Source organism: Podarcis liolepis, assembly GCF_965112155.1.
Source record: "Podarcis liolepis genome assembly, chromosome: 16".
Taxonomy (NCBI): Eukaryota; Metazoa; Chordata; class Lepidosauria; order Squamata; family Lacertidae; genus Podarcis; species Podarcis liolepis.
The window spans coordinates 37,318,387-37,333,078 of NC_139567.1; the positions used below are offsets into that span (position 1 = coordinate 37,318,387).

A 14,692-nucleotide genomic window follows, 5' to 3' on the forward strand; every position below is an offset into this window, starting at 1 on the left:
ATTGGTAGTGGGAGCTTTGCAGCTGTTCATCCTGTGCCATCAGCATCTGGATTCCCCTGTGCCAGTGCAAAGTGATTGAAAGGGGGAAAGATGCAGGTTATAATGACCTGAAAGCCCTTGTGGATCCCTTTTCCTTAAGGTAACCTTAGCCCGGGTCTCCACAGTTGCTTGCTTACAGCAGGTCACATCATTTGTAATCCTAAACTACTTTTGCTGTCTGAGACGACTTATAACGGTGCGCTTCAATAAACTCTGGTTCTCATGGCTTATTGGCAGATGGGTGGGGAATACCTGCAGTATTAGCTTTCACCTGCAGTTACTTGCATGATGCAGAAAGAGAGAGAAAGAAAGAAAGAAAGAAAGAAAGACTCTAATGGCCTTCTAAATTTTGTACCAAAGCATTTCTTTGTCTTGCGGAACATTGAGAGCTTTAACGAGTTCTAGTGATAAAGTGCACGTGTGAGAACACACAGACCAAATCCGTTGTGTTTGTATTTCTTCATTTGGACAGGAGTTTCACACTCTGAGCCAACAGCGGAAATGCATCTCTAATTCGGTGAATGTTGCCAGTCTCGGAAGATGTTGTTTTTCTAAATGGTTATAGAGTCTTGGACCTCTTCCTCTTTGAGAGAGGAGAAAGGCTGCTGCCTCCTCTCTCTCTCTGTTGTCTGTCTTTTAAAACCAAGATTAACTTTTACCGGTGATCTTTCATGATAGCTATTGAGGAATTCCAACAGCAGTTATCTTCATAATCAACTTACTTTCTCTGCCCATTTTGGCTGCTGTGGAACAGTCTCTGCACTTGGTAGAGTTGAGCCTTCTTGGTGGTGGTCCCCTCGTCATGAAACTCCCTCCAAAGATACATTTGCCCAGAGCCAACACTTTGACACCGCGCTACTTGAAAAAGGCAGGGTGGATTTTTAAAACTAAATAGGTACAGTGTTAAGGCTTCCTAGGGACAGTGTTGATTTGTTATGGTGGAAGAGTCTTTGGCATCTTTGCAAGTTTGGGTAAGGGAGAAGGAGGACATGTAAATAAACTTAAGGATGGCTATACATATTAAGACTGAATCTGTGCTTCCTTTATTATGTTAGTGTTTAAAGCTCTAAATGGCTTGCGCTCTTAATATCTGAAAGAACAGCTTTCCTATCAGTGTTAAGATCAGCATAGGGGGCCTTTATAGTTCCACTACCCTCAGATGTTCAGGGTGTTGGTGGTGGCCCAAGTGAGGGCATTCTCTGCGGCAGATCCTAGCTTGTGGAATTCCCTCCTTACAGAGGTGTGTCTGGCACCAATGCTATACAGCTTTTGGAGGATGCTGAAGAAGCATCTCAGGGCGGTGGGTTCATTCCCCACGTTGGGCAAAAGATTCCTGCATTGCAGGGGATTGGACTAGATGACCCTTGTGGTCCCTTCCAACTTGACCATTCTACAATTCTGTGTGTGTTTCAGGGACCCACTGTGATTTGTTTTTTAAGGTTGAGTTTTAAATTGTTGTAACCTGCCGTAGACCCGCTGGTGAAGGGTGGGTAATAAATTATAATAGTAACTTGAAAAACAATAATTAAGTAATTAATAATGGCCCAATTTGGGATAGGCACAGATGATTTGTGTTTTGTTATTCTCTTCTCCTCCGTTCCCCTTTGTTACAGGACAGGGTTATATTTCACCCCCTCTCTAACAGGTAGGAGAGGATATCAAAGGTATATTAAGAGGGCTGGGTGAAGATTGGCCTTTGGCCCTGCTGGCCTTTGGCTGCTGTGATGCAGGGCAGCAAGGGGTCCTTTCAGTGCTTCTCTCTGCTTGTCCAACTTTTGGAGCATCTCTGCCTACTGAGCAGCCGTTTTCAGCCTAGGGGTTGGTCTGCTAATGACTGATCTAAAACCATCAAATTCATTTATTTGTCACTGCCACTGACAGCCCAGTTAATGATAATAGATTCTTTTTTTAGCCGGTCGCCTTGTCTGATTCCTTCTCTCTCTCTCTCTCTCTCTCTCTCTCTCTCTCTCTCTGTTCCCGCCCCCTGATATGCTGAGAATCGGCATTACTGAGAAAACGCAGGTCTTATTTTTAGCAAGAGATGCTGGAAATAGCATAACTCACGCAGCATGTGCCTTAGATATAGCTTATGTGGATGGGAGTGGAATTGAGCGTCGTGTGTTTCTAGGTACCGTCTCAAATCCTGGCATTCTGCTGGTACTTCCAGGGGCAGATGTGTGAAAGTGCAAGATAGGTGGTAGCTGTGGGAGGAGCACACTGAAATGGGTCCATGTGCCAGCTTCCAGCCTGGCTGTGTGCTGCTGTCTGCACAAGATGCTGCCCCAAACATGCCTTGGCAAGTGCTCAAAGTTGCAGTGAAGATGGTGTGCTAGATGTTGAATTCAGCACATGGCAGCAGGTGTGGGGAACCTTTGGCCCTCCAGATGTTGCTGAGCTGTTGGGACGTGGGTGGCACTGTGGGTTAAACCACAGAGCCTAGGACTTGCAGATCAGAAGGTCAGCGGTTCGAATCCCCGCGACAGGGTGAGTTCCCGTTGCGTGGTCCCTGCTCCTGCCAATCTAGCAGTTCGAAAGCATGTCAGAATGCAAGTAGATAAATAGGTACCGCTCTGGCGGGAAGGTAAACGGCGTTTCCATGCGCTGCTCTGGTTCGCCAGAAGTGGAATAGTCATGCTGGCCACATGACCTGGAAGCTGTACGCTGGCTCCCTCGGCCAGTAAAGCGAGATGAGTGCTGCAACCCCAGAGTCGGCCACGACTGGACCTAATGGTCAGGGGTCCCTTTACCTTTATGTTGCTGAGCTATAACTCCCATCATCCCTGGCCATTGACCACTCTTGCTTGGGCTGATGGGAGTTGTAGATCAGCATCATCTGGAGTGCAAAGGTTCCCCATGCCTGATGTATTTATTTATTTCTATACTGTTTTATATTTTTTATAAAAATCTCAAAGTGGTTTACAGCATATTAAATCAATAAAACAATAGCTGGGCGATGTTCCTCCGGCCTCATGAGGAGCCTCTTCAGTAGGGCTGGGTGGGTGTGGGCCTCCTCACCTAGGGCAGGTGGAAAGGGCCTTGCGGGGAGTGGCCTTCACGCCTCACAGCTGGGCGATGTTCCTCTGGCCTCAGTGACGTACACCATTAGCTGACTGTGAGTTAAGAACATCAAGGGAAAGGTGTGTCTTACAAAATCCAAGAGCTCCATCCTGTAATTTCTCCATCTTCGTCAAACTGGCACCCTCCAGCCTTCTAAAAACACATGCAGGAAGAGCTGGGTTCCATCTGTAGCTTGAACACTCCATCTTGGTTCCATGCTTTTGGGCTTCTTGGCCAGGAGGCCTTTTCACTCCTTTCGCTGCTGCTTATTCACTCGTCTTCTCCCTCCAAGGCTGACGATGTTGCTCCCTACCGCCAGCCATGCAAAATACATGAACTGAGCACCATGACCTCTTCACATCAAAGCAACAGCAGACAACTCGCGCACACACACACACACACACACACACACACACAGCCTCTGGGTGCACAGTGACTACTCAAAAGTACTTGCAGGAGGGTTTTTTTTTAACAGTGATTGTGCATGCACAGTGTGAGTTGTGTGTGGTTTGTGTGAGCTTTCTGCTCTTCCTTTGACCTGAATAGGCCATGGTGTTGAGTTCAAACACCTCGGTTGCAATTGATTGCCCATCTGTTGGGTTGCCCTTGACTCCTCACTTTTACCTTTCCATTCTTGGGCACCACACAATAGTGCTTGGTGTCCGTTGGGATTGGTGGGGCAGAGGAAAGGGAAACTTAAGTTGTTTAAAATTGTTTTTAATACAGTACTGTGTTTTGATGCTGTAACCCGTCCTTGGACCTCAGGGCAGTGTTTGAAGTTAGCCAGGCGCAAGGTGCATTTTGCACCTGATTATCGGCCACTTGCCACCAAGTGAAGATTCCTGGCCGCCAGAAGGGTGCCTGAGATCTCTGCCATCTGGAGGTGCATGCCTGGGAATCCTTGGATCTGGACTGTTTTCATACACTGATACCACAGCCTAGGCAGAATTCTATCAGTTATCATTTATCTGCATAATTGGAATGAATTTCAGGAACCAAAATGCTTTTTCTGTGCAGCCTGAGCAGCAGCGGTGAACAACGTTACAGTGAATTGTTGTAGCTTGTCTTCGCTTACCCCTCCCCACCCCACTGCCCTGTTCACAGTTGTGAAGAATATTCTTACATTATGAACGGTCTGTGTTCATTAAGAAAAAGAGGTAGGAATAGGCCAATATATATGTGGGCTGTCCATGCATAAAGTGACCTTTCTTCTTTTAAGTTTTCAAAGTTCTTAACCCAGCTCTAGGTTTCCACTTGAACTAGCCAGATGTTTGACTGAGAACCAATCACAGTTAGTCCATCATTTGAAAAATAAGATTTGAGAGCCATCTTGCCCCAAAAGGGCAACTAGAAATTCCGTTTTGGCGGCTGTAACCTCGGTTTAAGGAGCCATTTGGCGCCTAGCTTATATATCCGAGTTTCTAACGCTGCCTCAGGGTGAAGGGCGGGTAGTTAAATAAATAGTAACTAATGATAGGTGGGGCTGGAGAATCACAGGAGCCAGAGACAACTCATTATGGCTTTGTCCTCATTCTTCTCTTGTGCAAAAGACAATATAGATATGATAGTAGTACATGATTACGTGGGAGTAAGTCCTTTTGAACTCACTGGGTTCTAAGAAGACCTATCTTGACTTGGTTCTAAGAAGACCTACATAGGATTGCTTTGCATAGATTCTCCACTATCTACCTCTCTTAACACACACGATGAATGAAAGCAGGACATGGTGACGCCGATTCCGAGCCAGGAATTAGAGAGCAGAGAATGAGTTTAGTATAGCCAGGTGGGTTGAGGAGAGGAAAGCTGTGCTCAAGTTTTGGACATGGCCCAGGTTGCCCATAGCAAAAAGCCTTCCTTGTTGCCATGTTTATCTTAAAAGGACTGTTCACGCATGGTTGTAGAGCAAGTAGTAGCTGGACTTGAGCAGCACGGCTCTCTATCACCAAAGCCGGCAATGTTCATTTGAAATTGAAATTGCCCTCAAGCAAGTTCTGCAGTAAATATGGTTGGGCTGAACTTGTGTGTTTGGGGGGAAATTTTGCTCTCTTCTCTTTCTCTGGAAGCTCTGCCTACAAATTATAAGCTTTCCTCACAGGAGAAATTGGGTTTTAGACAGGGCAGGTTTCACACAGTATGTTTTGCACCTTGCTGCTGGACCGTGTTATGATTCATCTGCATCCAAAGGTGAATCATCAGTGCAGTGTGTTTCTCAGTCTTGAATCTCTGGTATTTAAAGTAGATTTGCTAACCAATGCTTTGAGGATCCTATAGGCTGCCCTGTGGATGTAGGTTTCTCTTCTCTCCTACCACCCTCCACAAGTAAGCAGACCAGATTGCATTTAAAGTGAAGTGTGTCTCCACTAAAAGTAAACTAAGGTGGTTCAGAGAGGTATAAATTCCTGGCCTTAGTGCATTTCCCTTAATTCCTGTTTTGGACTCATGGTGGAATGTCAACCCACCTCTTCCCTAATGAGAACAATGTCCTATACCTGTGATGATTGACGGCACGGTAAATCCATAAGGCAACCCCTTCTTCTCTTCTGCCCACACACAAACACAAGACATTTCTTTTTCTTTTTTTAAGCCTTCTTAAAAGTGCAGTTTCTGTTTGGAATTCTCTCTGCCCTTGGGCAAGGATGACAGTAAATGCTGCTAGTTGAGCTGTCTTTCTGCCTTCATGATGCCCAAATAGTGTGCTGTTTTTCTTGACTTAGGGAGGTCATTATAAAATGAGTTTGCAAACCTTTGCTGTCAATCCAGTTCGTCCCTATTCTTTGGTAAAGTGAGCATCCTGGCTGTAGTCCTGTGATACAGCAGGAGCTGTGTGTGTTGGGTGCCTTCTGACGCAGCATTGCACCCTTTCCCCCCCTTCTAGGTGACGCCAAATGCTTTTCTTCTGGTCATCTTGAGGACTGGTGCCATGGCATGGCAGTGGCATTATGGATTCTGTTCACTGTGGACTTGCTCTGCTTTACTTGTTAGATGATGGTTATTTAGGTTTTTTTAAAAAAATTGTCGAATTGGTCACTGGTCACATGAGGTTGCGTAGGAGAGGACTAGGAAGGGAAACCTAGGAATATAGGAAGCTGTCTTGGTTTATCGAGCTCAGTGTTGTCTGTTCTCACAACGGTCTGCTCAGATACAAAGGACTTTGCCTGTTGTCCATCAATCAAAACATCGGAAAGAGGGTCAGGTGGGGAGCACTTGGCCTCTGATTATCTAAATTGACAGATGGGGTCATCCTGTTGGAGCTGGTGGTCCTTTGAGTGGCTGCAAGCTATAGAGGTCTTTCAAGGTTAACACAGTTAGAATTGTGCCTGAAAATGCATAAGAAGTCCGCAAAACTGTTTTCAAACTAGTGAGATATGTCTTGCGACCAACAGATTCTGGTCAGTAATGTGGCTGTCGTATGCTGAACGTATGCACAGCCACGCGCCGTGTCTGGAGTTTCTCTGTGTCTTTCTAGCCTTCCTCTTTGCAACCAGTGACCTTGAACTGCCTTGCAGTGTCCTTGATGTTTCACTCCTTGTATTCTTCAAGAGTTCCCTGCATCTCTTATCTAGTTGCTGCTAGAAACCGTCATGGTGCTTTGCCAAGCGAAGGAGTGGGAAGCGCTGGCTACTTCAGGCTGGCCTTATTCTTTCATGAGACTGAACAACTTCTGGGAAAGGTAACTTTGAGAATGTTCCCTTTTCTTAGAACAGATGCATCCTTGGCTTTGCAGAACATAACAGCCTACATCCTTTGGACTCCTAGTTCGCACTTCTTTTCAAAAGGTAATCCTAGCTGGTACAAGTTGCGATAAAACATTGCTTTCAGATTTTTTTTTTTAAATTAAAAGAGCACGTCGCGGTTTGTTTATTTACTCAAAGCATTTTTAAAATCCTGCTTTTCAGGCTCCCTCTATAAATCCCAGTGATAAAGGCAGTCCCAACCTCCAGGCTTACAATCTAAAAGACACAACACAAAAGGAAAAGGGATGAAGAGGGATGAAGGGGCAAAAGCAAGAAAATTTAGGCATCATTTCTTGCTTACAAAGTTAGTATTATTTTGATTTATTTCCCACCCTTCGCCCTGAGGTCCCAGAGCAGGCCACAACAATTAAAAATATCCAGCTGGAATGAAAAGATTAGAGCCAAAAACGGCAGGTCTTTCAGTATAGCTGAATCCAACATTTTCATCCTTCGGAATCCAAAAGATTTCTGCCCACTCATCCAAATGTATTCAGTGTGAAAGGGCACTCATATGTGGCTGACTAAATGTTGGGGAGACATGTTGCTTGCCTGTAAAAGTTGGGATCTCAGAGGCAAACAACACATGAATTTGTGTAATAAGACAACTTAAAAAGAAAAGCAGCCACTGAAGGCTTTGATCTGAGTGCCACGGGGAGGGGCTGATTCTTTTGGTTACTTTCCTGCTCAAAAACTCCCCCAAGCCACTTCTCTCTCCTCACCTGCCCAGTCGAGACGTTCTACATTGGTATTTACCTTTGTAAAGCTCTGTTGCTTCTTGACTTCAATTGGAGCCTCCCGAGTCTGCTTTTCATGCAAAATGAAACCACCAGGCTTTATTGTACAAATTTGCATCTGCTGTGTGCGTCGACCTTCAGGTTTTGACCCTGAGTTTAGTATTTAACAGGAGAAAGAGGGGCATGCATTCTGAAATATTGGATGGACTACTTAATGAGTGTCACCCGCCAACATTGGGCTGCAGGTAGCAAAAACGCTATAAGCAGACAATTCAAGTAGTGCAAAATGGCAGCTCCTAATAAAGTTGAGTTTAAGAGGCCAGTGGTGTACTTTGGCGATTGGAAGGCTGCGTACAAGGAGGTGATGCCTGAAGAATGAAATGAGCTGTGACTTCGTCTTGAACTGAAAGAGCTCAGCTAATACCCAGTTCTTGACGCACAGCATGGTATGTATACCTGCTTCGGCACTGGACTTGCAACAGACTTCAAATCCATGCTCACCTGCAAAGTTCACTGGATGGCTTTCAGCCAGGTACTAGCTCTCATTCTCTCAGCATAACCCACCTCTCAATGTTGCAGGGAGGGGAGAGAACCGTGTGTGCCTGCCAGAACTATTTGGAGAAATACAAAGAAATAACACGAGTTGTGAATGCCAGGGCTCAGCCCCCGTCATCTAACTTAGCATGCCTCTGAGCATGCGCAGGGTGCTCTGCTTGTTTGCTCGTTACTGAGAACCACGGACACATTGTGTGATGGAGGAGATATAATCTCCAAGGCACCGCCTCCCATTTCACAGTTCATTTCTCTTTTGAGCAAATCTTGGCACCTGATTTTTACAGGAGGTCTACTTTGGGGAGGGCCCACCACAGACACTGTTCCTACCTGGGTAACTGGGTAACTTGAAGGGTCCACCTGGTGGTCCTCAGAGCTGGATTTGGCCCTGTGCTTGATGGCTTAAAAGATGCTGGGTGCCAGTTCCTTTTCTCTTACTGGACAGCTGCTTCATGTTTTCTTAATAACCTCTAATTTAGGTTAATGCATATCACTGGAATCTGCGTCTCCTTTGAAAATTAGGCTCTGCACCCCATGTTGGGAGCTTGCATGCAATAGCAAGCTCCTTTAACACAGGAGAGATCAAAGGAACTTTTGCTCTTTCATAATGTTCTTAAAACTGTTTGGCAGGTGCAGCTCTCCTCTTGTTGTGGGTGACTTCTTTTTAGATTTGCTTCTGTGGAACCTAACCAAAAAAGAAAAAGAAAAAAAGAGAGGTAGAAGTAGATAACATCACACCACCTGCTTGTTTTTACCTTTTGGCTCTACCTGAGTGGGAATAATTGGAAACGGAGGCAGTTAAATGCCCTTGAAGTGGGCACAGGCTGAGTGCAGGCAGGCGGAAAAGGTAAAACTCCTTAATCCAGCCACGAGAATATAAAATTCTGTGTGTTCCTGTTTGCTGCCTGTTGAATCTCAAACTATGTCTGGCTTCTTCCCCACGTTGAGACCCATATTGCTGTTAAAACACAAAAAGCAGAGTCTGTGGGCTCCTTAAAGACTAGCAAATTATTTACAGCATAATAGGCTATTGTGGGCTGGTCTTGTTATGGGGAGGCTTTCTTTGACCCATAAAAATGTCATGGTGAGGCCTCCATGTAAAATACAGGGCTGTAACCTGGTGGTAGAGCTTATGCTTTGTATGCAGAAGGTCCCAGGTTCATTGCACCGTATTGCAAGCTAGAAGATCTCTAGTAGTAATGCTCCGATACCTTAGATAGTCACTGCCAATCAGAGTAGACATTACTGGGGCCAGATGTACCACTTACCTTTCTAGGTATAAGTCTGTGTTCACATTCACCTATTCCTGGACTGTACTATTTCCAGGCTGTTGGAGGGGTTGCATGTCTGAAGACTTACTGGTAGTTTTTTGTTTTTGTTTTGTTTTGTTTCCTGCTTGCGTGTGGAAAACTCCATTTTCCTAATGTACTATTTTTCTACCTGAAAGCATCCTCCCAAAACCATGGAATTCTGCAGAGTGCTATCAGCTACTTTTATTCCCAAGTGGTTCAGTCCAGCAACATTTTGACCATACGATGAATCATTTGTCCAGACTAGGTCTGCATGCAGCTGGTCCCTGGTATCTCCTGCTAATATTAATTCGGGTGGCATAGCTGGGGAATACCCCGGCCTGTGACCCTGGGGAACAGGCGCTAGAGTGGAAAAATAAATCTTCAAACGTCTCAAACCCAAGAGTGATCTTCAGCCCAAGCATGCATTTCTCAGTTTTCTCTGATGTATTTATGCGATGGTAGTAGTGCTGTTCTTGCAACCCGTCTTGAACAATAGAGGGTCCTGATCAAAGACCAGCTTTCCCCAATGAGTTGCCTTCCAGAAGTTGCTGAACTCCCAGCTTCCATCACCCTTTACTCCTGACCATTCGACCTGAGGATGGTGGGTGTTGCATGTGCAGATAACATCTGGAGGGCTACAGGTTCACCATTCTTGTTCTACACACATTGGTTGGGCTACTTTTTGCAGGTTTGGCCGAAAGGCTCCCCCCACTTTTCTCCTTTCTCCTTCATTGGAGCTTTCCTGATCTAGATCAGTCTGTTAGGAGCAGGGAGATGGGCGTTGCTCATTCATGTTCCCTCCTGCATAATAATTCCAATACTAAAATTAGTGATGGACTCCCTGGGCCATAATTCTTTCCTGAGATTATGGAGAATTGCGTGTCCCAGTGATTTATAGTTTTTCTGGGTCTGGATTCCCCCCACTCTTTTCTTCTTTTATATAACCTTGAGTCCTCAGGTCACAGTCCTTAACCTTTCTTCTCCTTCTTTGTATCTTTCTCCTTCTTTCTTTCATGGTCTTCCCATTCTTTGCCCTTGTTCCTTCCCCATCCAGTCCCTCTTGTATGGGGGGGAACACTTTAGCCATCTTCCGTATTTTTGCCTGTTTAAGCCTCTGTCACTGCGGGCAGATGGCTTCCTTGGGAGCTCTTCTGAAGGTTTTGTAATTGAGTCTTTTACCAGGGCGACAGGATATTATTAACCTTCGCTAAAGCAATTTATTTCATACTCCTTTGTGGGGCTAAGCTTTCTCTCTTTCTACCCCCCTCCCTCCATTTCTTTTTCCCAAGAAAATATGTACGTGGAAAAAAGGTTTTACAAAAGGGAATAACCAAGCCTCAAGCATTAAACTCTCTCTCTCTGTGTGTGTATTTTTAAATTTGCACGGATGAAAAAAGGTGTCTGCTGCCTGTTTTTAAAACAACTCTCGTTGGTCCCTTAAAAATGTTTTTAATGTGTGTTTGCATGCTTGAGGGGAAGAAAAAAGCAGTCCTTTCGACTATAAGTAGCTCGTAAAAGGGGGGTCCCATTTCATTTGATGTTTTAATATCCCTTGCTACTTAAAGCAATACAGCATCTTGTTTTCATCTCCTCAATTGCTCCTAAATCTAACTTGGGAAGGACGGGAGAGAGAGAGGGGAGGGAAGTCTTAGTGTGGTCCATCGGATGGAACTGAGGGAGATATGACTGACCTTGTTTCAAATCCCAGCCCAGTTTGGACTTGCTGGGTGGCCCCGGGCTGGTGGTTCTCTTGTCATTCTTCGTTTCCCCGTCTGCAACACTCCAGTAGGTATTGCGAACTGACTTGAGAGCTTGCAGGGAAGCGCTTTTTCATGTAAAAGTGCTGAAGAGATCCCTAATAATGAATTAAACTTCCCTGAAATTTTGCGGCGGCTGTTCTTTGGGGAAGAGGGGTGGGCAGGGAGCTAGCTCTTCTTTAGTGTTGCCCTCCTGTCATTCAGGGAATCTGTTGCAGGGTGGGAGAAGAAGTGGTTCCTCCCCCCCCCCCCATGTTTTGGCCTATCCCTAAGGAGCAGCAATGTCGCCACTTGCTTGTTCTACACACTGAATGCCATGAATGGGCCTGCCTACTAGCTCTATATGCCAAAGGCACCAGTTCTAATGTGCAGATGTACGCGTGTGATTGGCCTTTGTCGATAACGCTGCTGTAGTTGTGAATACTATGCACCTGCCTTATTTATTTTGTTTCCTTTATGAATCGCTTCCTACGAATAATCTCAAAATCATTTCACGATACTGTAAAAAACATATGCAAAACATCTTGAGTCCGCAGGAACAGTTGAAGCCAGTGCATATGTAGTAACGACGACAAAAAAGTAAAGAAAAGAAATTTAAAAATTAAATAACCATACATAGGAAAATAGCTGCGTGTATGAACCAATTTCAAATAAATTCAGACACTGACTTGGATAAAATGCTTGACTTAGAAGGCTTGCTGAAAGGAGAAAAGGCTTCAACAGGCAATAAGGTACCTGCCTGAAAGGTAACAGGGAGGAATTCCAAAGGGTTGGGGCCACCACACTGTTGGCCCTGTTCCAACTTCATGTGGAACAGATCTCCTGATAAGATGGTATCTGCAGGTTGCCCTCTCTCACAGTGATCAGTTGAGTGTATAACGGACATGGGTGTTTTTTGGGGGGACGGGAGGACTTTTGGGGGAGGGGCAGAACCGACGTGATTGGTCAGTTAGTTAAATATTTCTATTGTTTTACTTGATCTAAGGGGAGGCAGCTGCCCCCTGCTCCCCTTTGGCTACGCCCATGATAATGGATGAGGCGAACTTTTATCAGGCCATTGGTCCATCAGACCCATCAGTCTACTCTGATTGGCAGCAGCTCTCTGGCAGAGAGGGGTATTTCCCAGCCTCATTAATTAGAAACAACTGACTTCAGAAAAGAAAAGAAAAGAAAAGAAAAGAGAAAAGCAAAGCAGCAGTTCTGGGTGAGCAGAGAAGTGGCAAGGGGAGCAAGGAATATGCTGTGCACAAATGCAAATATCCAGTGACTGAAAGCTGGGGGAGCCAATGGGATAGACGGAAGTGGGTTTTGGGGGGGGGAAGCTCCTGATTTCCCTTAGGGTAATTCCTGACTGGAGATGCCTGGGGTTGTACTTGGTATCTTCCGGGTGAGACACTATGGGGCTCTGTGCCAAGCTATGGATTGGACCTTGTGTGTTCTCCTCCCCCTCAGAACTGTAACCACAACTATTGTGCAGTTTAACCTTGAATATATCCAAACTTGTGAACCACTTGTTTATAAATGGGGCTGAAATGGGCATGTGTGTTTGGACCATCTGGATACACAGAATTGATCCTTTATCTCTCTCCTCTCTGCTCCTACCCCAAGTGGTTGGATGAGATTCCAACCTCTGCAAAAGAAAATTCATGTGCTCTCATGGACCAGATCATGCATGTTAAATAAATTTAGGCAGATATGTACTAATTGGGTCGTTTGAGCATGTAGCTGCTCGATCAAGGAAGGAAATTTCCCTGTGTGTTTTCTGCCCTTGGGAAACGTGTGTGTGTGTGTACTATTTAAAGATTTTATTACTGTTTCTGTTATTATTTATTAAATTTGTATACCGCCTTCATCCGAAGATCGCAGGGCGGTTCGCAATGTAAAAATACAAAATGAGAACACAAAATACATAACAAAGCAAAAACAAAACAAACTACACACAAACACATTTAAAAGGCCTTATTTCTTTTAGAATGCATTTGCTTTATTTTAATTCATGACATTTGACAAATTTGTGCAAAACTGGACATTTTAACACACAAGGCATTTGCAATCAGTTCTTTACAGTACTGAGTAATCAATATTTAAGCAGCCTTTATTATCATTCCTTAACAACACATCAACATTACATTTGTCAAGTGCTCAGTTTTAAAACTTCCTGTCTATTTTACTCGTCTGTTACCCACCCACACCCTGCTTAGTGAAACATCAGTTTCTTCCAAGTTAAGAGATTTGCTCAAGAAATCAAAACTTCAGAAGAAGAGAATCCAGGTTCTCTTTATTTCCTTCCGTTGTAAAACTGATGAGAGGAGAGCTCAGATCTATTGGCTGTCCCGCTGCCAAGAGACCACTTCCAAATGCAGATGCATTTTTTACAGTCTGAACTGTGCTCGGTTTGTTATTTGTTTTGTCACTCTTCCCTTGCGCTAAAGATGCAAGCGGTGTGGGGGGCAATTTGCTCATTCTGGCAGGACTAGAAGTATTTAGAGGAATTTGTGGAGAACGAGAGCTGTCCATCTCCACGATTGGTTGCCTTGAATGTTTCTGAAACGAAGGTGGCCGTGGGGAGAGTGGACTCTCTCACAAGCAATAAGTCTCTCCTGACTTCCTTTGGAGTTTTATCCATCGCTATTCCTTCTCAAGGAGTTTCAGTTTTGATTTAGATTCTTGCACAGCCTCTGTCTTTCGCTCTTCCAGCTGGCGACCGTTGTTCCTTTTCACTTTGCTTCCAGTTTGTATCTGGATTGCTATCCAGTGAGCTTCCTTAAAAATCTCCACAAATTTCTCCTCAGAAACGGGGCTCCGTGTTAGTTCATCTGCAAGGGGTGATGGAGGAATTGTGTCTTTCGTTGCTTCAAGAGCCGTCGCAATGCATTTTTCTTTATGGCCAGTGGGCCCGACAAAAACTCCATCCTCATTTTCACTTATAGGAGACAGTGAAAGGTCAAAGTCAAATTTTTCATCAGACGGGTGGCAAAAATCATTCACACACTCATTGGGTTCGGCTTCTGTCATTTTACATTCTGAATGCAAGGTTGTTTTCCCTTCGTCATCCATGATACGACTGGCAAAAGCGACACGCTAAGAGGAATGAGTCCGCCATTTAAAAGGCCTTATAATGTTAATCAGCCAAAGGCCTGGTTATAGAGAAACGTTTTTGCCTGGTGCCTATATATACAGTATGTAATGAGTGCACCAGGTGAGTCTCTCTGGGAAGAATATTCTGGGGAGCCCCTGCAGGAAAGGTCTGTTCTCATGTTGTCACGCTCTGGACCTCTTGTGGAGGAGGCACATGAAGAAGAGCCTCAGAGGATGATAATAGGATCTGGGTTTATATGGGGACCATGATATTGTAGTCCTGAGCCATTTTAAGACTTTATAGGTCAAAACCTGCATTTTGAATTCGCCCCAGAAACTGATCGGCAGCCAGTGCGGTCGGACCAGGACTGATGTAATATGCTTTCAACCTGTCTTGTCCCCAAATTTAAAAATACACAAGTTAAAAAGCCGCTTAAAATAATGTAAAA

The 14,692-nt window shown here is 44.7% G+C and overlaps 1 protein-coding gene and 1 long non-coding RNA gene across 45 annotated transcripts in view; one reads left to right on the forward strand and one right to left on the reverse strand.

Annotated features, from left to right (window-relative positions):
• Positions 1-14,692, forward strand: part of MSI2 (musashi RNA binding protein 2) — a 451,660-nt gene that overhangs the window by 66,965 nt on the left and 370,003 nt on the right. The gene's annotated exons all lie outside the window — the stretch shown is intronic.
• Positions 6,921-12,051, reverse strand: LOC310695623. Its single transcript, XR_014520188.1, has 3 exons — positions 8,872-12,051; positions 7,584-8,175; positions 6,921-7,046 (listed from the first exon to the last, which is right to left on the reverse strand). It is a non-coding gene; the product is annotated as an uncharacterized lncRNA (long non-coding RNA).